We start from the raw sequence: 10,101 nt of genomic DNA on the forward strand, positions 1-10,101 counted from the left end.
AGCATCATCATCATATTGATAGGAATGGTGTCCTTCGAACAACTGTGTTATTCCGATAGAGGGTTCGGAGCTATAGGAAAGCTATTTATTCAGTAAGTTCAAGTGTTCGAAATGCCTAGGCGGAGGCCGCTTTCAAGCAGTAATATTAATGCACAATTAATATTACAGCATAATCTTGACTGAACCCTTCTGGTCACACCCAAGCAACTAGCGATCCGACACGACGAATTAATTCAAAAGGAATTAATGAGTCGCTCGAGTGATAAATATTTAGACGTCGGAAATCGAGCTAGGAGTGTTGAAACCGAGCGTCGCAAGTCGAGTCGAATTAATAAAAGACGAGACGGTAAAATCAATAACTAATCAACAAGATTACCAAAATACCCCTAGCATCGGAATGCCCTAAGCAAACCGAGTGCTAGGGGCCAATGGTGCTAGCATGCGCACAGCACCAACGCAATAATGGTGCTTGGTGCCCATGGCTAGCTAGCCGCTGGCGCATAGCTAGCCTAGGTAGCAGCACCAGCTGCACGCACGCAAGCAGCAGCCGGCATTGGTGCGTGGCGTCCTGCCATATGTGTGTGCTTGGTGTGCACCAACTCTCCCACATTTATGGGAGTGTGGATTTCTCACTTGAGTTTCCCTATAAATATACCCCTGGGGTTTTTAAGAAACTCACTTGAGTAAGAGCTCAATTAGGAATCTCCACTTGAGAGAAAATCTATAAGCTCATTAATTACTCGGGTAGTTTTTTTATGTCGGACTTGGCTAACCTCCAAGTAGTATATCGGTCAGGTCGCATTGTGGGTGGACTTCGTCGAAGGTCCTCGCCCTTTGTAAGGCTTGACTTTCTCAAATAAGAGATCCATCAAGTTGAGTGAAGCACGCTACAAGGGTAATTTAGTATTTTCTCTATTCTTGTTATTTATGCATTTTATTATATTAATTGTGAGTTTGATCTTGGGCTTGGGTTTTATTTCTGCAGTGAGTCGGACTCATCGAAACCCAACAGCGTTATCGTAGCCTCGCTCATTTATTTTTATAACAAATATTTTCAAGGTGTTTTTAATGATTTATTTTTCTGGTTTATGTTACTAATTAGATTATTAGCTCGGTTTTATTAATTTTAAACCGGTTGGCCCCGAACCTAGATTTTTGCCCAAAAATAGTGAACTTTGGGTGGAAACAACGTTCTGTAAACAGAACAAACCTTTTAGGACTGTGAAAAAGCCAAAATCTGACTAGAAATGCCTTTTTTCGAGGGTTATTTCGTTTTTGACAAAAAATTTTAAATCTTTTAACCTTTAATCTTAATGGCGTATTTATGGTGATTATGTATTTGGTTCTTTCCTTAATGTTTCTGCAATTTTTGACCTCTTTAAGGATAGTTACTTTATAGTAATTAATGCTTGAAAGATTGGTTAAATTTTCACATAATTGCAAATCCATTGCATTAAGTGTGAAAAATTTATTCTTTGACGCTTCTAAGTACTAAAGATACAATCTTTAATTGTTTTAAGTGGTTGGAATTTTGAGTTACTAATTTCCATGAATTTTTGTTGAACTTTTGATTTAATCATTTATTAAGTTGAGTGGAATCATAAAGTTTCAATCTTGTGATAGAAATTTCATTTATCTTCACATTGGAAGATATAAATTTTCAAGGATTCACAAGTTAAAGTTGGAATCTTTATTTGAATTTTATGTTCATAATTCCAACTCCCCTTTATTTTTGTCAAATCTCATGATTAATTTAAATTAATTAAAATAATAGTGAGAATAGCCTTATTTATTTTATTGCATCAATTAGTTTAACCAATTTTATTAAAGAATAGTTCTTGGGAATAATTTTTGTTTTATGCACTTGGATGAATTTATTTAAGTTGGACTTGTTATAATTTCATTTTTCTCATTAAATTAATTCTAAAATTAATTTGGAATTAATTAATAAAGTCACGCAAATATTCGGATTTAATCCTGAGAGTGACGCACGCAAACCAAGGCCACAACCCTCGGCTAGCCGGGCTGCTAAGAAGCCTACATGTGGCTGCCAAGGGCTGGTGCGCGCCACACACAAGCAGCTGATGAGTATCATTTATGGCACTCATAGGGTAGTCTTTTAGGTTATTTCTTTCCCTTTTTCGTGCTTTCTTCTCTTAATTTTTGTCCTTTTTCCTTTAGTTTCTCCTTTTCCTCTTTTCTTTATGATTCTCGTGTTTTTATCGTGTTTTCCTCTATTTGGCTCTTTTTCCCTTTTATTTCCTTCCTTTGTTTACTTGTGTAGGTATTGTGAGATTCACCTTGGCAAGGATGCAATTCGGGACCTCAATGATCAAGCAAGGAAGAAGCATTTGGCTAAAGAGAGTTTAGAGAGGCCTTGGAGAGGTCTCCAAGGCATTCCCAGCAAGCCGCGGGCGCGGGCCATCTTGCCGCGGGCGCGGGCCCAAAATTCTCAAAAGTGCTAAATCGAGGCAGGAACTTTTCGCGGTTGCCCCGAGGGCTCTCCGCGGGCGCGCCAAAATGGAGAGGCCGCTCCTTTCAGAGAGACCGTGGCCCCCCTGATCAGCTTTAGGAGCAGTGGATTAGCCGCGGGCGCGGGTGTCATTGCCGCGGGTGCGGGTCCCCAATGCCGCGGGCGCGGGTACTGCCAAGATAGCCCGCGGAGGGTTCCGTACCCATTTCTCCGCGGGCGCGGGTCTATCGGGAGAGGGTGCGGGAGCTGCCGTTTTCTTCTTAGCTTATAAATAGAATTGTATTTCCTTTTTGAAGAAAACTTTTTGATAATATTTCATTAGCTTAGTTTTAGAGAGAGAATCTAGAGAGAAGTTAGAGAGAAGTTCTTTGCTTTGGATTTGTAACTCAACTTTTGATCAATCAAGTTTGGATTTCTTCATTTTCAATCATCAATATTAGTGAGAATCTCTTCCTTCTTTCATCTCTTACTTACTTGCTATTTGATTTTTACTTGATGCTTGTTTTTCTTTGGATTTGAGTTTGATATTATTGAATACTTTGATTTCTATTAGATTTTGATATAGAATGATGATCAATGCAATTTCTAGTTATTTGTTCTTGAATTTCACCATGATTAGTGAGTAGATTAGTTGCTAGGGAAAGGGGAAAGCATGTTTGATTAATGGAATTGTTAGTTGATGCTCTTTGATTGATTTATTTATTGCAATTAAATTGGTTGACATAGTTTTGCATGAGATTGATTAGACTAGGATTGATCACCCTATAAGATTAATCTAGATTGCATTGCAACTCTTAATGACATGACCAATTGATTTGAAGGTTGCTTTAATTGATTGAGTTTGTTTGTGATTCTTGTTGGTTTGCCTTTCATAGTGACCACTAGATTGGCCCATAGAGGATAGCATTTGAACTCTCTTGATTGCTACTATTGATTGTCCATTGCAATACTTGAATTAATTGATTGAGCTTTGAACTAGCATTATCATCGATCTTGCATGTGGAACCCATATCCCTAGTGTTTCGACCTCTGATTGCTTGTTAAACTTGATTTAGTTCACTTTAGTACCAACCATAATCTCAATTTCGACTACGAGGTAGCTTGACTTAGACTTTAGTTTTCATCATTGCATTCCCTTGGGATCGACCCTTAACTTGCCCTATATTCATATAAGGTTGGTTAGGTGTTTACAAATTTAGTTTGACTTGGGGAAAGGGTAGATAACGACATGCATTTTCCTCTTGTCAAAATGGCGCCGTTGCCGGGGATTTACAATCGGCTTTAAAGAGCATTTACAATCAGGAACTCCCCGCGGTTTCCCCGCGGTCTCTTCGCGGGCGCGGGGAAGTTTAGAGAGGCCTCGGAAAATTGGAGAGGGTGCGGCCCTCATTTCAGCACAAAAATGAAATTTGGATTAGGAACTTCCCGCGGTTGCCCCGCGGTCTCTCCGCGGGCGCGGGAAGTTCACGAGCGGGCGTGGCATATTTGGAGAGGGCGCGGCTTCAATTAAGGTAAAAATGTTGAAAATTTGTCAGGAACTCCCCGCGGTTGCCCCGCGGTCTCTCCGCGGGCGCGGGAGAGTTCCCGAGGGCACGGCAGGATCGGGAGAGGGCGCGGGTTGCTGGGTTTCTTAATCCCGGACGCACCTCTCCTCTCTCTCTCCTCTCTTATTTTCTCACCTCCTCTCTACTTTTCCCCCTTCTCTCTCTAAAAAACTCTCAAACCCTAACCCCAAATCATCAAACTCTGACTCTTTTCTTCAAATTTTCCATCAAATCTTTACATAATCTACCTTATTTCTAAAATTTCATCACTCCTACTCAATTTTCTCGTGGTTTTTCGGCAAATTTCGGTAGTGTGTGGTGCTCTAAGCTTAATTTGAGTCTCCAATCTTGGTATACTTCTAACCTTTCTATTATTTTTGTCAATTTCACTTAATTTCTTTTCATTGGTTTGTTTACCTTGATTTTGAGCATGATTTTTGTTTTTCATGGTTGATTTTTGTGAATTTTGGTATTTTTGAGTGATGATTGATTTTTCTTGATAAATCTTGCATATATTTGATGGATGATTGTTGATATTGGTGTTTGTTGTTGGAATTTTGGTTGTTGTGTTGATTGAAACAGGTACCTTGTAGTTTTTGGGGGTTCGGTTGGAATTGTAAGGAGGTTTTTGAGTGTTTGAGGTGTTTGTTGTTTGTTTGAGGGAGTTGGAGTATTTCTTGTGAATTTTTGTGAAATTGTGTGGTGAAAATGAATTTGTTGAGGAAAGTCAAGATAGCAAAAACCGCTCGAACCAATCCCCCGGCCAATCTTCTCAAGGCCAATCCTCAAACCCTCAACCCCAATCACATTCCTCAACCCAAGATGACGCCCCTCCTCCTCTACCACATCTAAAATTGTGGAACCGGTCTAAACAATTACCCATATATAACAAAATGAAAGACCAAAGGTTTAGACCCACCCGCCACTATTTTCGTGAGGACATGGCCAAGCTAGGCATAGATAACGATCTGGATGTACTCCTCGAAAACCTAAGCTTGGGTGAGTTTTTGAAATCTACCCCTCGAACCTATATGGAGCCTTCAATTGAATTTTTCTCCACATTTGAATTTAATAGGGTGGGGGAAACCGACTTAATCATCTCTTTCCAACTCTTCAATGTAAAACACACCATGAACCTAGCCGAGTTTAATGTAGCCCTCGGTTTCAACCCAAATGGTGATATCTTCAAGCCCCTTATCTCCCTTGCCCAAAGTGAGTACAATGAGGTTGCTTGGTGGAGAACCATAGCCCACAAAAAGCACTTTGACTCAAAGATATCCCTTGCTAGTGAGATTATCCATCCGGCCCTTAGGATCCTGCATAGAATTCTCGGGTATTCGGTTTATAATAAGCAAGATTTGGGGAAGTTATCTCGAGAGGAGATCTTGGTTTTGTGGATGGCTACTAGGCCGGAGTTGGGATCTAGGATAAAATTTGGCTATATTTTCATGGAGTGTTGCAAGGAGATTATGCATGGGGTTAAGACGGGGGAGATTCATTGTGGGGGCATGGTGACCCGTCTAGTGAGGTATTTTAAGCAAGAGCGGTTCTTAGAGTCTTGCACTCCGGTTGGAGGGAGTGAAGACATTTGGATTAGTTTGAGGCAGGTTAACACCCTCCGTCTCATAACTAGTACTAGGAGAGCCGGTACTTACTCTTGGCTAGTGAGCAATGCCCACCATTGCCTTTTCCCTAACCCGGCCACTACCTCCATCTTTCGCCAAGCTAGGAATGTTTGGATGGTCCCTAGGGACAATGGTAGGATAGAAGAGGATGAGATGGAGGAGGATGTAAATTTTGTTGAGGGAGCCGGGTTTGAGGGAGTCAATGAGGAGGAGGAGGAAGGAAGAGGAGAAGAACAAGAGGAACAACAACAACAATCGCCGTTTTATCAACAACATGAGCATTTCCAAGAGGATGCTCAAGGAAGAAGAAGAGAGAGAAGACAACAACGACAACAACAACATCAGCAACAACAACAACAAGACTTCCAAGGAGATGCTTATCTTCGGGAAATGGAGGCCATGAGAGCAAACATGGAACGCATGCGATTGAGCATGCAAGGTATGTATTCTGACCATCAAACTTTATCTTATCAAACTAGCGCCTTGTATGACGCTAGTGTACGTAGGGGGGAGGTCGCACCTCCGGTCAACTACCCTTATGTGCCGCCCCATCAAGGGCCGGTACCTTCCCGGGGTGGTGACGGCCTCCCTACGTACTCTTATTGGCACGGGGTTGAAAATCCCGATGTGCCAAGGCGCAACTTCCCGCCCTATGATTATAGGGTCTCGGGGGGGAGTTATTATAGGAGTGATCCCCCCTATTACTATGTTCACCCCCGTCACCCCGAGCTCCTTGTTCAATAAGAGCCTTTTGACCAATTGACCCCATCCCAACAAGACCTATTTAAGGGTCATTAAGGGTTTCCTCCCGGTTTCACCGGAGGTTGGGATACGGGTGATGATGTTGGAGGTGATGATGGTGTCGGCCCTAGTGGCCAATAGTCCCCTTTTTGCATGTTTGTTTCCCTTTTTGTTCTCCCCTTTCCCTATTTTTGCATGTTTGTCGGCATCGGGGTCGATGCTTTCATTTTGTGAGGAGGGAAGCTCAAAAAGGATGTGTTAGCATGGGGAAGGCACCTTGGGCTCGGTGGGAAGTTTTTGATAAGGTTTTTGGTGGATTTCGGCTATTGGTCTCGTTGTTGTGTTGCTTGTTGTTGTTTGTTTCTTTGGATGATGTTTTTGGGAACTTCTTGAAATTTTTTTTTAATGATGATAGTTTCTTCTAGGTTTTTGTATATAGTTAGTGTTGAAGTGTTTTATTGTTTGCTTTTGTTTGGAAGTCATTTTGTATATATAGCTTTCTTTTCTTTAACTCACCTTGTTCGTAGCTCATGCTTTGGATTGCGGAACCCTTTGGAGAAGCTCGTTCCTACTCCTTGGGTACTTTAATCTAGCACGGACGCTTGGTGAGGCCTTTCTTATTTTACTCCTTTATTTTCTTTGTTGCTTAGATTAGGATTAGATTTAGGGGAAGTTGAACGGTTCGAGGATGTATGAATTTAACACCTAGTGTGTTTGGGGTCTTTGGCGATGTGGCCATTAGACCACTTGTATGTCGATTGGGATAAACGTATTATGATTGCATCTTTGCCCTTTCCTTTTTCCCTTTCTTATATTTATCTTAGTTTTCCATCTTTCCTTTTCTTTCCCTTTTCTTTTGTTGTTGTTGGTGTGCATATCTTTTTGGGGCGTTCTTTTTACTCTTTCTCTTTTTGAATGTTGGACTTGTATGCAATGGACTCTTGCTTTTGAATAATAGTCTTCCTAGGTAATAATGGTATGCACGGTTTGAGATTACGTTTGGTTGATTCTAGGATAAAGCATGCTAAGATAGTTGTCTAGAACTAGGGGGATCATGAAACCGGATTCTACTCGTTTGTGGCATGTTGGTAGTTGCTCCCTATCTTTGATTTGACAACCTTAGTGAGTTTTTGCTACAACCATGTGAGTTGTATAATTGTTCAAGCTTTCATCAAATTCTTGCATGAGCGGCATGGATCCTTGATTTTCGCAAACCTAATCTAGAATCTTAGCGTATGATTCCTAAGACCGTGACCGAACTACCTAGGAAGGACAAAGGCAACTTTTTCGGGGAGGTATTTTCTTTTTTTTTTTCTAGGATAGTCCCTTTTATGTTTACTTTTTGGATTTGGGATACATTTGCCTACTTGTTACCCCTTTGAACCTTTTTCCCTCTTTTCAAGCCGCATAATTAGATATTTTGAGCCTTTTGTTTCGTTCTCTTTCTTTTTGGTTTTTGTGCAGCAAAGGTCAATGTTTGGTGATTGTGGTGTATGAAGTTCCGGTTTGGTTCAATTTGGTACACATATTTGAGTTGTTTATATTTTGTAAATAATGGCAAATGCTTATGTAAAAGCCGTCCTTTTAAAAAAAAGGTAAGGATGTTAATAAGTGCATGTTTGTAAAAGCCGTCCGAATTGAGAAAGAGGCAAGGACTAATGCTTTAAAGGTGTAAGAGAAAATTCAAAAAACAAAAAAAAAAGAGAAAATTAAAAAAACTTGAAAAAATATTTTTCCTAGTGACTTTCACCTCTCTTTGCATTGAGGACAATGCTTCCTTTAGCTTGGGGGGGGGGGGGGAAAGCGTTCACGCTTTTTGTTCCTATTTTAGTTGAGTATTGCTTTGAATAAGCTTGGGGGTGTTAATACATTTTTGTTTGGTGATTACTTAAGTTTGGTGTTGAGATTTGGCCGGTCTTTGCTTCACATTTTAGGATAACCACCACATTTTAAATTTTTAGCCTACCTTAACCCTTCTTGCCTTACGTTACAACCTTGGGGAAGACCTTTGGACCTAGGAGTTGAGTCTTTCATCGGTGGAGGGAATCATAGGTTGTGGACTAAGGAAAGGGGATGCGAAATCAAGATGTCGAGTAGCCTAAAAACTTTGATCTTTTTCTGGTTCCTTCGCGGAATCTATGAGATGCTCACTAAGGGGAGATATGAGATTAGTAGGGGGAACGCGGTAAGACCGTTTGGGATGAAAGTGGAGTGTGATAACTAGTTCCTATGCTTAGCATATTTATGTTTCAATCAACCTTAGGTATCTTGTAACGTGCATACCATAATTCACTTTAGAAAGGTTGTTATTCATTTGAATTATAGTCTCTTTGTAAAGTCCATTTCGTAAAGATTTTCTTTCCTTTTTCCTTTTTCTTTTCTTTCTATGGTTTGCCTCTTGGGGGTTTGGTGGAGAGTTATGGGTAAACTCTTAGGATACCCTTATGAGAGCATCACTCGTCCTCTAGGGCGATCTAGGGATTTAAAATAGCTTGTTGTGGCTAAAAGCAACCGTGATTCTTACGACAGTGAGTCTTAGTGTAAATTCTTGCCCCTCTTTTTCTTTTAATTTCGAATAATCCCTTCTTTTTCCTTCTTGGCCTTTGTTTTGCTCGGGACGAGCAAAAGTCTAGCTTAGGGGAATTTGATGAGCGTCATTTATGGCACTCATAGGGTAGTCTTTTAGGTTATTTCTTTCCTTTTTTCATGCTTTCTTCTCTTAATTTTGGTCCTTTTTCCTTTAGTTTCTCCTTTTCCTCTTTTCTTTATGATTCTCGTGTTTTCCTCTATTTGTCTCTTTTTCCCTTTTATTTCCTTCCTGTGTTTACTTGTGTAGGTATTGTGAGATTCACCTTGGCAAGGATGCAATTCGGGACCTCAATGATCAAGCAAGGAAGAAGCATTTGGCTAGAGAGGGTTTAGAGAGGCCTTGGAGAGGCCTCGGAGAGGTCTCAAAGGCATTTCCAGCAGGCCGCGGGCGCGGGCCATCTTGCCGCGGGTGCGGGCCCAAAATGCTCAAGAGTGGTAAATCGAGGCAGGAATTCCCGCGGTTGCCCCGAGGGCTCTCCGCGGGCGCGGGCAAAATTGAGAGGCCGCTCCTTTCAGAGAGACCGCGGCCCCCCTGATCAGCTTTTGGAGCAGGGGATTAGCCGCGGGCGCGGGTACTGCCCAGATAGCCCGCGGAGGGTTCCGTACCCATTTCTCCGCGGGCGCGGGTCTATCGGGAGAGGGCACGGGAGCTGCCGTTTTCTTCTTAGCTTATAAATAGAATTGTATTTCCTTTTTGAAGAAAACTTTTTGATAATATTTCATTAGCTTAGTTTTAGAGAGAGAATCTAGAGAGAAGTTAGAAGAAGTTCTTTGTTTTGGATTTGTAACTCAACTTTTGATCAATCAAGTTTGGATTTCTTCATTTTCAATCATCAATATTAGTGAGAATCTCTTCCTTCTTTCATCTCTTACTTACTTGCTATTTGATTTTTGCTTGATGCTTGTTTTTCTTTGGATTTGAGTTTGATATTATTGAATACTTTGATTTCTATTAGATTTTGATATAAAATGATGATCAATGCAATTTCTAGTTATTTGTTCTTGAATTTCACCATGATTAGTGAGTAGATTAGTTGCTAGGGAAAGGGGGAAGCATGTTTGATTAATGGAATTGTTAGTTGATGCTCTTTGATTGATTGATTTATTGCAATTAAATTGGTTGACATAG

This window comes from Chenopodium album, chromosome 12 (genome assembly GCF_948465745.1).
Source record: "Chenopodium album chromosome 12, dcCheAlbu1.1, whole genome shotgun sequence".
Classification (NCBI taxonomy): domain Eukaryota; kingdom Viridiplantae; phylum Streptophyta; class Magnoliopsida; order Caryophyllales; family Amaranthaceae; genus Chenopodium; species Chenopodium album.